The sequence below is a fragment of the Corvus hawaiiensis genome, chromosome 9 (assembly GCF_020740725.1).
Source record: "Corvus hawaiiensis isolate bCorHaw1 chromosome 9, bCorHaw1.pri.cur, whole genome shotgun sequence".
NCBI lineage: Eukaryota > Metazoa > Chordata > Aves > Passeriformes > Corvidae > Corvus > Corvus hawaiiensis.
In genome coordinates this window covers 29824966-29837958 of record NC_063221.1, presented here as the reverse complement: position 1 = coordinate 29837958, position 12993 = coordinate 29824966, and the positions used below count along the sequence as shown (strand labels likewise).

General features: G+C 43.8%; 1 protein-coding gene across 7 annotated transcripts in view; it reads right to left on the bottom strand.

Annotated features, from left to right (window-relative positions):
• The window catches only part of FGGY (FGGY carbohydrate kinase domain containing), a 254334-nt gene that overhangs the window by 180210 nt on the left and 61131 nt on the right, over positions 1 to 12993 (bottom strand). For 4 of the 7 annotated variants that reach the window (XM_048313086.1, XM_048313092.1, XM_048313087.1 and 1 more), the window contains one exon: positions 1565 to 1658. The exons of the other annotated variants lie outside the window; for them this stretch is intronic. The gene's annotated coding sequence lies outside the window, so the exon portion shown is untranslated. The remainder of the gene's footprint in view (positions 1 to 1564; positions 1659 to 12993) is intronic. 7 annotated transcript variants of the gene reach the window in all.

Below are 12993 nucleotides of genomic sequence, written 5' to 3'. Positions count from 1 at the left end.
ATCTATTCGGTTTTTTTGCTGGAATGGCTGGCTCAGGAGTACAACCTTGGCCAACCACTGCCCTGACAGAGCTCCAGCATCTCTCTGCCAGAGAAACCCCTCCTTCCCACAGACAGGGAGATATTTCAGAACCATCATTCTGTAGAGCTATATTGACACTTCAGAAGACGACTTTGCTTTTAAAGAGATTAAGTTGATTCCTTCCCATAAATTCAGTAGCTACCCCAACTATGCCTCATTGAGAAAACTTATTCTGACAAGAGTCATGAATTATAACCAGGATAAAATGTTTCATTAAAATACAGATAAGGGAACTTAGGAAGCAAGGGCTTTGTACGGGTAAAACCAATTTTGCTGCAAAAGCAAATCCGCAGCCATTTTTCAGGTCAGTAAGTTGAAGTCTGGGTGTTATAAATCCATCATCGATGTTTTCTTACAGCTATAGTAGCTGACACATCTGAATCCCTGGGAGCTAAAAGCATGCCAGGAGAAATGAGCACCATCAAAACACATCAGAAGGAGACGTACAGCAATGGCTGTAATGTACCTGACTGCTGACGGGACAATATTGGCTTCCCTTCCCCGAGAGTGCCCCTGAGTAACAGTTCATCATCAACCACTGCCTGTCCATGAAGGAATTGATTTAAAGGTATCAATTAAAAATTAGCCCCAGTATCACTAGAGGGATGGGTTTACGCATAATTAATGCAAAAAGCTTAATAGCATTCTTTTTGAGGTTCATTTGAGTACCCCTGATGATGGTGCATGTGCAGCATTCCCACTTCCAGGGGAGTGTAAATGACTGCTTCCTGCACTGATCCACTGAAGTAGTTGTAAAATCTTGATTATATCCATGTCAGATGGGGTTTGGTTCAGAATAGAACTGCCTAGAAAATTATTTCTCCCTCCCCCACAAAACATTACCAATTCATTAAAAAAATATGTTAATAATTAAGCAAACAATTGTGGATAAAATCATCTCCAAGATTTTGTTTTTCTGGTGAAAAATGAGTGTGAAAAAAAAGCTTCTTCCTCACAGTGTTCAAAGGTCATGTTTATGTCTAGATTCAAGTAAACAACAAATTTGTCAGTAACATTTTGATCAAGAGCATTAGTTGCCCTAGGTGATAATTCAAGTTAATTTACCAGCAAAATGGGGTCATAACTTTAATCTGTGAAGGAAGAAAGTCCTAGGGATTACCGCTGTGCCATCATTCAGTGTCGGGCACTTCTGCAAAAATCCATGTCAGAGACAAGAGTTTCCAATGTGTCTTGTCAGCTGAAATACCCTAAAATGGAGGTACCAAGGGTTTGAAACTGGGTTTGTCTCACACCCCCACAGTGCTGAGCGATTTTGTCCCTTTCTGCTCTGTCCCAGCACGCTGCCATCCACAGTGTGTGACTCAGGACGGGGAAGGGGAGAGCTTGGGGTCAGCTGTGGGGCACAGCAATGATCCATCAGGATAACTCCCTGCCCAAGCCAAAGAAACTCCCAAGACAAAGCACAGCAAAACTGGGGGTGAGGAGAATCACTCTGGAATGTGGTATTTCAGGTATCTCTTACCTCTGTCCTGAAGAACCCCCTCTCCTCATTTTTTCCAGAATTTTATGAGCTGGCATGTAAATAATGAAGTCAGAAGAAGTTGTCTCAGTGACTTCTGTAAAAAAGACTCAAATTCAGTATTCTTCTTTTTTTTTTATCTAATCTGGACAAAACTGTAGGAACTTGGTGCTTTGAAATCTAAATTTTGCAAATGCTTTTGGAAGCCTTTATATTTTAGAAGGCTATGTATAATATATTCTATTACGAGGACATTCCGCCACTCTCAATGCATTCATATTTTAGGTATGCAACACTACCACAGTTTCAAAAATAAACATCTGAGGAAAACTCTGGGGTTTTAAAAATAAGACATTTGTGGCTTAATGCTGTTTGAAGAAATCTGGAATGGTATTAATCATTTCAGTTACTCATTGATTTTAATACAAATGTACTGAGAGATGAATACGCATCTCCTGGTCATGTTAACCTGCCTTCACCAAAAAATAGTATTTCATGTAATACAACAAAATGCTACAAAAATGAATCATTACCTTCTAAATCTAAGCTAAGACCTTTAAAAATTGAAATTATGGGTGATTTTTAAAAGTAATTTTTCCATATTTTTGCAATAATTTTGTCTCTACTTTTAATGCTTGATTTATCTATGCATTCAGAAATCTTTTTCTACAACCGTTCAAAATAATACTGAAAAGTCAGTGCCTGGTTACTGAGTACTTCATGACCTGGGAGCTCAAAGGTCTGTGCAATGTCAGGGACTCTCACAGCATGAAGTAGGAGGGTGAATTTGCAGTACTTTTGCTCAGTACCCTGGAACTAAATTCCTCTCAGAGACAGAGGATGAGGTGTGGGGCTGAGTTCCTCACTTCCACCTGGATCAGGAGCACCAGGAGGGATACAAAGGCATCCCCATGCTTTCAATATCCCCCTTGGTTGCTGCATCAGTTTGAAGAGCTGTTTTTAGGAGGAATAGGAAGCACCAATCTGCTTTGCAGCCACAGCTCCTAATTCTCATGTTCCACCCAATGCCATTATTTGGAGATCGACTTGTGCAATTCTCTATTTATTACTGGTTTGGTTTTCCTTTTATTGCAAGAATGGAGCTGACAGCTAAACACGTGTACCTACATTATGAAATCTTGCTTAACAAGGAAGAGCTAATTAAGCTGTTACACTGTTGGCCCATGCTCTGAACGCTGCCAGCAACGCCCCACGACTTCACTGCCCTGGGAGGGACAGGGATGTGACGCAGCACTCGGGGACTCGGGAATGGGAACATGCCAACAGAGACAAGTACCTTTCCAGCCATGCATTGCAAGAGTCTTCTTGGCATGGCCAGAAGAGAGGAGCCACCACCTCCTCTCTTCCCAAAATCAGTGTGCACACGATAGGGAGCACAGGAACTTCTCCCACAGCTTTTTAAACAAAGCGACCCTGAGGGTACAGTGACAGAAATTCTGTGTGAAACTGCTTAAAGCCAGCTGCTCACAGGGAAACCTTCCTTTGGAATTCTAGGCCTCAAAGTTTATGGCTTGATAGCCCAAGTCAATCTCCTCCATACCCTGGCTGGGATGATCACTGTCAGCAGCACTGAGCAGTGCCTTTTGCACGTTGCCAGCACTTCCCAGGAAAGTGTCTCAGCTGAAGGACTCAGAATGCACCACATTATTCCAAGAGGATTACATTATTCCTGATGTAGTAGGAATAAAAAACATTCTGTATTGTAAAACAAACACAGTGTAGCCTTTTTGCACAACAAAAGCCTCCAGCCACAACACCAGCAAGAATTAAAACCACACTTCCAAGATGTCCAGCTACAGTATGTATTTTACCATTATTCTGCAGACATATGTTCTGTGTGACTTGGTTCATTTATTTCCTTTTTGTTTTCAAAAGCTAACACATGGCCCTGAACAAAAATTACACTTAATTTTTTATTTGTTCAACTCAGTTAAAATCACAGCACTTGCTTTGTAGAGTTTTACATAACAATGTGTTGCTTTGTATGCCTTTTATGTAATTTAATTTCATTAAACTAGCCTGAAATAATTTAGACAGTCTACAGAGAGTTTGTGTTTTCAGTGTTAGGGACTTGCATTTTACGCATTTATTCATGTCAGACTTAAAATTCGATTTGAGTGTGGGAGTTAGCAGCTTCCCTGTCCCTACATAGAGATAAATCCACAACAGGTGACAGGATTAATTCTTCCATTCTATCCGGGACTACAATGGAGGGCTGTTAAACTCTGGTGCTCATCTATTCAAATGGAGGACCACTGGAAAAAAACAAAAAAGATGATTCAGGAAAACCATTTTACAAGTTTAAAGAGCTGGGAACTGTCTTGTGAAAGGCTGGGATTGCCTAATAATGATGGTTGCCCGATGGACAGACTGGATGAAGGAGATAGTTGACAAATGAGATGATGACAGTCCCTCACTGAGCTGTCTGGAAAAAGAACAAAATGTCAGCAGGAATAAGACAGACTGTATAAATCAGGGAGAAGCCATGAACTGGAGGAAACCTGGACATCTCAAAGCTGCTGACCAAGACACACAATACACTGTGGAGCAGCCAGGAAATCGATGCAGGTTTCCTCAGTTATTGTTTTGTCCGGGTCTGTTGTTAATAGTTTAGACAGACCTAAAGGATCCCTTTGGAAGAGCTGCCCTCCTGCTGAACAAGGCTGGACTTCTGGGAGTGTGGCTGAACAGGGGGAAATGAAGGGATTAACAGACTCTGAGGGTGAGATCCTGGTTTTGTGGAAGGGGAGCAGTCTGGCTGAACCAGCAGTTCCTGGCTCCTGAAAACCAGGGAAAATATCAGTGTGACCACTTAGGGGAGTCTGAGAGGGAGATGACCCTGAGCAATGGGGCCAAACACATACGGTCACGTTGGGGTTGAACTAAGGGAGCTTTCCTGGCTCTGCTGTAGCAGGGAATCAGAAATGAGACAGGAGTGACTCACAAAGGATGAAAACATTCAGCACAGACACCCAAGGTGTCAGGAGGAGAACCCCACCGTGGGTCTGACTGCAGGAGGACGTGCCCACACGGCATTAAGCAGTCGGTGCCAGATCACTTGAGAACAGCAGCTGATTCTTTCTGAAATTGCTTCCCCAGCACTGACTGTTTCTCCCGAGGAAGCCCGTGGAAATCAAAGGAGCCGTCAGACTTGTAACAATCGAGTCTGCACTTCTTGTCCTTCGTTTGCTTTCCTTCCTCTTTTTGTGCCTCTTCTGCTTTCGTCGGGACGGCGTGAGGAGCAGCGGGGCTCTGACATCAGAGCTGGGGGCGGCTGCGACACAGCGAAGGCCGACGAGCAGAGGAGGAGGAAGGAGGGCAGGAGAGGAGGAAGGAGGGCAGAAGGGAGGAGGAAAGAGGGAAGAAGGGAGGAGGAAGGGCAGGAGAGAGGAGGAAAGAGGGCAGCAGAGGAGGAGGAAGGAGGGCAGCAGAGGAGGAGGAAGGAGGGCAGAAGGGAGGAGGAAGGGCAGAGGAGGAGGAAGGAGGGCAGCAGAGGAGGAGGAAGGAGGGCAGCAGAGGAGGAGGAAGGAGGGCAGCAGAGGAGGAGGAAGGAGGGCAGCAGAGGAGGAGGAAGGAGGGCAGCAGCAGACGTGAGCAGCTGTCACGTCCCCGGCCCCGCTGTCAGCTGGGGCTGCGCACTGTGCTCCTCATCCCGTCACAGCTCCCACCAAGGACTGGGCTCCCTCCTTCTTCCTTCAGCTGGGGCGACGCTGCACTTCCAAAGGCTCCAAAACGCTCCGCACGCATGCTTTAAATTACAGATAATTCATTTTGATACGCCTTTTCCTTGGATCCGTAGACGAAATCAAAGGCAGGTTTCCCTGGGAGATGCACATCAAGCTCTGCCTGCAGCTCTGGAGTGTTGCAACACAGCTCGTAGCAACCAGGGAGAAATCAGTTCTCCTTTCTACGGCAAGGGGTTGAAGAACAAAATAATTTCATTTTATCTTAGGAAAACCAGCTTTAGCAGATTGGTGAAGACCACTTCCTCTGTATTTTTGAGGCCTGACCAACATCAGGACCACAACTCCAGCACAGTCAAGATTAAGCCCAGTGTCTAAAGAGATCATTATTACACTTAGATTCCTATTAAGGTTTCATGGTACCAAGAGGGGGGGGTTGGGAGGCAAGTAATGAAATTACAGGCCTTTATTGTACAAAGGCAACTGGAGACTTTTTTTAGGATGCTATCTATCAGCCTGTCTGGCAAATGTCTGCCTAGTAATAATGTATCCGTCTGCTGAAACAAGCCTAAATAATGCATCATTATATCAATAATTAATAGGCACATGGGTCAACAAGTTCAAGATTGTTACAGGCAAAGGAGATGTGAAGGAAATGGCTCATTCCAGGCCCTGCCAGGCCTGACATGGCAAGCACAGCTCTGCAGGAAAGTGGTGGAAGGAGTGTTGGCAGCCAAGTGCCAGAGCAGAATGTGCAACAAGGGGAATGGCTTGTGTCTGCTCAGGCCCCACTTATTCACCCAAAACAGGAACCCACCAGGATAGAACTTCCCACAGAATAGAGAGGCAGGGAGAGTATCCCATGCTCTTGATTTGGGAACCCAACTTCTCTAACTACATTCAAGAGCCCAGATGAAATGTGAGACAAGGAGGTATTGCTGATTTTAGTACAAGCTGAAGAGAGCAACAGCTGAGGTCACCTACTGACCAAAAAATCTGTGCCTGAAGTAACTTGAGGTATTTCAAAATGGAAAGAGAAAAGAATCAAAGTTACCATATGAAAATTAAATCAAAATCAGAGAGGAAATCAACATAGAAATACAGAGGATATACTAATAATAACGTCTTTTTTCCCAAGAGGAGTGCTGAAAATCAGAGTATTTTGGTAATTTTAATTCCTCACTCTCAAACCAGGAGGGTGGGCTCCCATCCAAGAGAGAAGCCTCCTGATATTATTTGGGATCCAGCGACAGAAATGCAAAATTGAGGTTGCTATTTGTAAAACAAACAAAGAAAGGTGACAAACAACAATTGTGAAAACTTCATCCCCTGCAGGTTTGGTCAAGTATCCACATTTCACGTGTTCAAGCTGATCTGTGCACACACTCCCCGCACACAATGGGACCCAATGAAAGTAGTATTAAAAATCTCAACTTAGATGTGAATACAGTATCTTGGGGAAGCAATCATAGTGCCTATGTTAAACTTGTTTTAATAGTAGTAACTTAAATACTTGGGGGAAAGAACTAAGATTTTGGCTAGGTTGGGTTTTATGGTGGTCATTTGGTTTTTGGGGTTTTTGGGTTTGGTTTCTTGTTGGGTTTTTTGTTTGGGTTTGTTTTGTTGGTTTTTTTTTTTTTTTTTAACACAGGTCTTGTATAAGAAAACACAGCAAACATCACAGTTCCATTTTCAGAAAACCACAGCCTACTTACAACCAAGGCAGTACAGAAGAAAACTGAAAGTAGAAAAGAGAGTAACAAGTTGCAAAGGCAGTTCTAGTAACAAGTCATTTTAAAAAGCAGATGACCAAAATAGAAAAATCCCAAATTAATAGTTACAGTAAACTGTGCTTTTAAAGTTGTGTGATAAGTTACTTAAGATTCTGTCAAAGGGATTTTCTTCAGAATGAAGTCTGAGAGTATATGGAGGCTGGTTTGTCCTCTGGCCCGTTTCTAACCAGCAAACACTGATTGTGCTCACTCAAGGAATTCCACCAAGCTCAGAGGAGGGACACCAGCAGCAAGTGAGGACAATACATGATCTGTTTCTGAACTCAGGTGAATTAATAACAGAAACCTGTGTAGTCCCACGGTTCATACAGTCAAGGCTCTCAAGAATGCATTATGAAGCCAGAGCCCATGGCTTTGGGGTTCAAGTGTGCAAAAGCACCAGAAGACTTGTGCATCACCTCATACTCAAGAGACCCAAGCACTTGGGAGTAGATTCTAAAGAAATTAGAATGCTGAAGCTACTTTTTCTCTCTAACTTTTTCCCAGATAACACTGTGCTGCTTTCTTGGGAGTTTCTGACCCACCAAGGAATCCACCCATGGAGGTGGCTGTGTGGGGCTGTATTCAGTCAGCACACCCCCACTGGGTTATGGAAATCTGCATTTAACCCTAGAACTGTAAACTTTGCCAGTAAATTCCAATGCCATTTATTTCCATACCTTGCCTCAGGACAGAGGTTCTCATTCCCTAAGGAGGACAGGCCCTGGGAAGTGCAAGGGGCTCTGCATCGCTGGGCAGTGACACAGGAGCAGGAACACAACACCCTGCTTCTGGTAAGGGCAATGTCTCTGTCCCCTCCTCATCCCCTCCCACCTTCTATGGAAGGAAAACCAGCTGCTTCTGAGCCCCATCTATACATCTGAAATCCTATGGACAGGGCTAAAAAGTGGAATGTACCTCTAAGGGCATCTGTAAATGATTCCAAAATGCAAGACACTGAATAGGAAAAGGAAGTATGGCACCAAGACTTAGGTGGAGTGTAAATTTTCTGAATTAAAGACACAACAGTTCTACAGAAGAGATCAGATGAGAGGATGCCTGACAAGAGGTGTGGAACATCATTTTATAAAGAGCCTTAGGGATGTAGATACCCAATACTCTTTCATTCCTAGTGGCTGATTCCCTTCTCCTTTGAACATCCATGTGGGCTGGTGTTAGGTTCCCTGCTTCTCTCCTAAGGATAAAACAATGAAGGCCTTTTTTTTCCAACATATAGAATTGAATTTCCAAGGTTCACTTCTGGAGTAAGAGCAACCACTTCACATTCCAAAAGTACTTTATTGTAAAGACACAATTCCCTCAACTTAGTAGTCCTGAAATCAGAAGGTACCTTTTATCAATACACATGGTCCTCACCATCTTCTGACTCTTGAGCTGTTGTTTCTCTAGCCTCTCTTTACACCAGCTCCATTTCTATTGTGCAAAGTTCCTCTGTTCTATTATGCAAAACACTTTTCATCCATTTAGACAAAAGAGCTGGACTTCAAGAGATCCTGTGTTCCCATAGCAGAAGTCTGGTAGTCAGCAAATTCATATGGTTCATTTTATATGTCCAGTTACTTGATCCCAACTCCTTTCTCACCCACACCATACGAAGGATTATTCTTCTATTCATGCCTCACAGTCTTTTAATGGATTTAGGGCACAGCTCTTAAAAATGTATAAGAGACAGGCATCACATGATTTTGCTATGGATATTTTATGAGCAAGTCTGGGTGCATGCTGTGTGCTTGAAACAAAAGACTGCACAATGTGCTACCAGGGCAGGAGCTGTGTCATTATGTCTTGCATTCAAGGCTTCTGGGAATCTTGGGCAAGAAAAACAACAAAACAAAGGCATGGGAGAGACACCAGGATGGAGTAAATGGGTCAAGACAGCACCGATACAATTTGTTGCTATTAAAACCTGTAATTCAGTCATCTGTCAGAGAACAAATCCGATTTAGGAAGCAGCAGCCGGGCCCCTCCTTTTTTATTGGCTGCTATTTGGGGGTTGCATTTGTTAGTTAATTGACTTAAACTACTACCTTGAAAAGACAATACTGGTTCCTACGTGCTTCTTGCTTCTGCACCTGTAACAGCCACCGTGAGATGTTTTGGTACCAAGAACCACTTCAGCCATTATTTATCACTGGAGTGATTAATTGACATCTGGAGCATAAACTTCCACTGCTACTGGCCTGGTTAAAGGTGTTGGCTGACATTTTTCAGAGCATTCAACCACCAAAGAAGACATCAGCGATGTTCAGGCACTTGAATCTCTCAGATGTGTTTTCAAGGAATGTTCTTGCAATGCTTGATCTATTCCTTGAAAAAGATGGACACAGGATGGAAGTAGGGATACAGTTCACTATCCACTGCTCACCAACCTTTCCAAATCTACTTCTTTTACCACCACTGCAAACACAAAAAAAAATGCTATTTCTATTTTCTTTATTCTCTTCGTATCATTTTCACTATTAGATAACTACAGACCAGAACACTCATGTGGTGCTTTACAACTGCAGAGCTGGAGGAAACTGCCCAGCTCAGTACCAGTAACAAATACCCAAATTCTAACTGCAAGCACATGCATATAAGGGCATCTACAGCTAAAAATGTGGGTGTTTTTCTTGCAATCTTACTCAGAAATGAACTTTTAAAGAATCAGCTTTGCCAGAGATATTAGCTTCAATCTTCAGTTTCACTGCAGCTTCCTCACCAGGGAGGGCACGAAGGAATTTTTATGCATTACTTTTACGTGTCACTCTTTTTCCTGTTGGGAAATTTGAGTCTCCTAACAATATATTCCACGGATCCACAGCAACCCCATAATAAGACTTAGAACATACACTGTCTTTTGTAAATATTACCTTATTATACTAAATGTAACAACTTCAGTTTGCTATTTATGGGAATGCTCTTCCTCAAGATGCTTCATAGTAGAGAAATGTAAATACCTCTGAAGTGGTAGTTTCTATAGAGACTTATTTTTCCACTGAATTGTAGAATAAACAGCCCAATTTTCTACAAATCTGGAGCATCTCTCCAAAGTGGCAGATAATGATACTTTACCACTCTGTAGCCATTTATGTCTTTGAAGCTTGCTGTAAATATGAACCACTTATGCCTTTGGGAGTATCCTTAGGTATTATCATTAGCCTCACTAAGAAAGGGAGGTAAAAAGAGCAGGTAAAAGACTTTACACAGAGTAGGGTGGCACTGCTCAGCAGCTTCATGTGCACCACACTTTTACTGCTGGCTCTGTGACAGTTCACCTTATCCCAGCCTCAGAAATGATCAGTTTCACTGCCAGCAAGATCAGGTCTCTCTCAGCAGCAGCTCTGGATTGAGGGCTGAACATGACCCCAAAACAGGCAGCAGGATTTTTTGGAAGCTCAGTCAGTTTTAGCCAATGGATGTGTGAGGAGTTAGCAAGTTCATCTCAGGTTTGGCAGTGTGGCTGCTCGGAACAGCCCTGGTCTGGGGCTGGTTTGTCTACAAGACTTGCAGCTTGCAAAAAAACTAATACTGGGAATCCATTTTTCCTGGTGTCAACACAGCCTGAAGAAGCTTCCGTGACAGCAGCCATGAGGAATTTCTGTCCTCCCCTCAGCCCCTTAGGGAATGCTGTGCCCATCCTGTAAGTTGAGGGAAGAAGCTGAAACTCTCCTGGGCAGAACAACCACTCCTGGTTTTTTGTTGCCCTTTTTTACAGGGAACAAACACAACAGCACTTAAAACACAGTGAGAGTGCAAAGCCCCGCTTGCCCATGTGTGTCCCCTGACCCCTTCCCTCTGCACTGGGGCTGTTCCTGCCCCCTAGGCTGCTGTGGAAAGGGGCCTGGGCACCATCATTCATCCCCCAAGGTGTTTAGCTGCCAGATCTCCCTGTGGCTGATTGTGCTGCACATCCCTGTCCCTGCCACCCCAGCCCCGCGCAGATGCCGCGCGTTAGTGCTGAGATCAGTGTGGGAGTCGTCCCTCCTCCACACACCAGATGGTTCTGCGTTTGTTTTTAGTGCTTACCTATCTGCTCCTCGACTCCTGAGAGTCATGTGAAGCTGGGAAGGGAAAAAAGAAAAGATTTCCCCAGCAGCTAACAGAAAAAATAATTATCAAGAAGTTTCCTTTTCACGTGTTATCTCAAAACACAGAGAATGTACTCAAGAAGCATTCAGAACTTTCTCAGAAAGGAGGGAAATCAAGAGAGGGGCAGATATGGAAAGTTCCTCGGTATCCAAACAGTGTGGACAGCTCAGGCAGTGCTCCCTCTGCTCCAGGGACAGATGAGACACCCTTCAGACCAGACTAGATTGGATTAGATTGTCCAGCAATCAGTGCTGGACTAGATTGTCCAACACTTTGGCTGCCTTTCAGTTGCACTGCATAATGAAGAGCAGGTATTTTCCACTTTAACCTTGTCCTTCCTAAACCAGCAGCATTCAAAAGATGGTGAATCTGCCTAAATTAGCAATGACAATCCATCTGATTTCACTCTTTCACTTTTAAGAATGAACATGTTTTGATTTTATCGAAACAAAACAGGTCATATTTCTGCACTACCTGTGAGTAAATGAACCTGTAAATATAAAAATAAATACAAACTAGTGCAAGTGAGGCGTTTTGTGTGTGATATTTCTTCTCTGGACTTTTCAATCCAGTACAGTCCTACTAACTGTTGTGATTTATTCTGAAAGTTGGACAAGATCCAGTTCCTGAGGGTATATAATTATGTCTAAAAATTTTTTCTCCAACTTGATTGCATGAAGAAGCCTTAAAGTGCGACCGACCCATCTGCATTCTCAAGACTTAAAAACAGGAAGGGAAATGGGGAGATCTCCAAATGAATTTGTAAAAAAAGCATCTGAGGAGCACCTTGTGAAAGCCTGTCTAAGGTTTGCGGATATCTGACACAGACAAGTGTGGTAGTGCTGACATCCTAAGATAGAAGTTAGGTCATTTTATCCCTGGAGCCTTGGATCCTGTCAGGATTGATACTCCTTCCCTAGTAACCCTCACTTAGCATGATAAGCAGGCCAGGAGCAAATCCAAAACATGATGAGGTCAAAATTGCATCTTTTACGATCACATTGTTGTGAAGGGAAGCAATAGGAGGCAGCAGCTCAGCTCACAGCAAAGGAGACAATGGCAAAGTATAAAACCTAAAAATAGGGACCTCTGCAACAAAAACACCCTCACCCAACTACGCAAGCAGAGCCACTCTTCCCTGATCCTTCCTTTCCTTTTGTAGATCTCTCCCACCTCCTGCTTGGGCTTCTCAGCTTTACAGTCAGAGCAATCACAGAGCACACAGAGGGGTGACGTGTGCCAGGCACCAGAACTGGCTCCTGCTTCCTGCGGGGAACTGAAAGGGTGTCCAGCAACTCCTGGAGGTGATGGCACTGCTAAAAACACTGCTGGGGCCTGCAGGGATTCAGCCAGAAGTGCAGCATCTCTTCCAGCGGGGGAGAACAGTTTTGGAAAGACAAGGGTCACCTCAAATCATCAGGCTGGGTATCCTCATGGAAAAAAAACAAGTTTTAGGTTCTTTTCCATCACTGTATTATCTTTCATTTTCTTCCCATGGCTAGGGCTTGATGAACATCCATTTTCCTTTCCCCACTGCCAATGTCTGGTGCTCTTACATCCTGTCCCACTTCATCCATATCCCCCCATGCTGCAGAGCCCACTTCTCCCCAAAAGTGGTTTCATTTCCTCCCCCACTTCTCCCACCACCAGAAGCCCTCTTTCCTCCTATTCCCAGCAGAGAGTGCTTTGCTTCCCAGCTGATTTGAATTCCTCCCTCCTTCTGTGGGCGAAGAATCATTCAGAGCAGTGGCATTTCAAACTCTGCAGAGAAGGTAGGTAGTCTCAATCCCAAGTGGGAGTGAGTATCAAGTACAGTGGTAGTGGGTGCACCCAACCCCAAGACCAGCAGTTCCCAAACTTTCCT